Here is a 1,862-nt window from a genome sequence, read left to right as displayed (position 1 = left end):
AACGAGATACTATCACGTTAAAACGTGATACGTATCACGTTTTAACAAGATACTATCACGTTTTAACAAGATAACTATCACGTTTTAACAAGATACTATCACGTTTTAACAAGATACGTATCACGTTATAACGTGATAGCGCTCGGATTTTTTTTTTCCCTGCGTGATAGCAATACGCTTCCGTAGAAATGCCTCCTGTGCCATCAGGAAGATTTACATGCAAGACGTAACATGGTAACCTCTCATTTTAATCTGTATAATAACTTTTATTGTAGGTTTCTTATGTAGTTTTAGCATGTTTATCATTTAAAACTTACAGTTCCTACCAGGTGTTTTATTATCTGGTGTAATGTAATGTTAGCGTGTTTCAGTTTATTTAATTATTACTACTGATTGGTTTGTTCATGTAAAAACCTAATAAGTTAAACTTGTTAGAATAAAATTCTAATTAAAAAGAAACAGAGTCAGGACACACTGACTTTCCTCTATAAACACACATCCAAAGTAAATAAAATATACAGTATTGCTACTGAATGATGTTATTGTATTTAATTATAAACTTACTCACAGAAAATAAGGTTATTTGTGTTCAGTAGATTATTATTTTTTGTTGTAACAATGCTTCTCAGCAATAAATCTTATACTTTTGGAAAGCCTGTCTTTTAAACTGAACCACATTTGTAAGKATCATGCATTTGMGGGATGAGCAGTAGAGYTGCACACATGTGGATTGCAYATGTGAAAAAATTGCCAAATCTCGGCAAAACAGCTGATTTTGCTGTTATTGACTTGTTTTGAGCTTCTGGTCTCCCCAGGTGCTGCTATAAGATTTATTACCAAGAAGTGTTGCAACAAAATAACCTACCAAACRTTAAATTTCCTTACTTTTTGTGTAAATTATATATATTTGCCAAAATTAGATTTTCATTAAAAATGTCCAAAACTCAGTCATTCTCCTTTTGAGAAATTTGATCACTTCATTGATGTTGTGCAGTTTTAGGGTTCAGAGTAAAGCAAAAGGTGAAAATTTGTATGTAAAATTGGAGAATTCTTTTTTTTTCATAAAATTGGAGAATTGATATAATCATAATCATATCTAATGTTGAAAAATGACTTTATATGAAAGTGTTAATGTCAGATGTAAATAATGAGCAGCAGATTTAAAGGCAGGATGTGTTTTTGCAACACAAACCTTCAGTATTGCCGTGTTCTCCCTGCAGAACGTGGCTGAACTCCTCCAGAACTCTATGTGATGCTACAGGCTGTGAGTGGTCGCCTCACGGTGAAATYGCAGGCGATTAAAAGACAGAAGCTGCTGACTTTACTCGGGAAATTAATTCAGTTAATGCCATGGACTAAATGTGTGAGAAGCCCCGAGGTGATCTCACCTTTCCTAACCCCACCAGTCCTTCACGCTGCTCCCCGGGACCAGCAGCCAGAGTGAGCCGGTGCCAGTTCTGATGATGCGTCTCCACCCAGACAATCTGCTGGCACCGCGGAGGATGCCACAGAGCATTAGCAGCAACGCGGCGGCGGCATGTGGTGGCTCAGTGTGTCAAAGCCCTGCTCAGCAGGCCCCCGCAGGACCACTGATACCCGGAGTTGCTAACAGCTTTTGACTTGCAATTAGCCAGCCAAGTTCATCAGCAGCTCGAGCTGCAGGGACTGAAGTGGTTCTGCAGCCGGAGCAGCACGTTTCCATGAGTGTGTTTGTGCAGCGTCCAGCAAACTCTGCTGGGATTAACCCGAGCTGGCTGAGGTCTACTGTTCACTTTACATCCTGTTCTGTATCACCAGCTGGAGGAGAACGAGAGAATATGATTTTACTTTACTTTCTTTGCATCTGTCATATATATATATAT

At 38.7% G+C, this 1,862-nt stretch overlaps 1 protein-coding gene across 2 annotated transcripts in view; it reads left to right on the top strand.

Moving 5' to 3' along the window:
• Positions 1-1,862, top strand: part of tmem132e (transmembrane protein 132E) — a 383,604-nt gene that overhangs the window by 339,500 nt on the left and 42,242 nt on the right. The gene's annotated exons all lie outside the window — the stretch shown is intronic.

The sequence above is a fragment of the Austrofundulus limnaeus genome, unplaced genomic scaffold (genome assembly GCF_001266775.1).
Source record: "Austrofundulus limnaeus strain Quisiro unplaced genomic scaffold, Austrofundulus_limnaeus-1.0 Scaffold21, whole genome shotgun sequence".
Taxonomy (NCBI): domain Eukaryota; kingdom Metazoa; phylum Chordata; class Actinopteri; order Cyprinodontiformes; family Rivulidae; genus Austrofundulus; species Austrofundulus limnaeus.
Note: the sequence above shows the minus strand (reverse complement) of the source record. Positions and strands in the feature narration are given on the sequence as shown.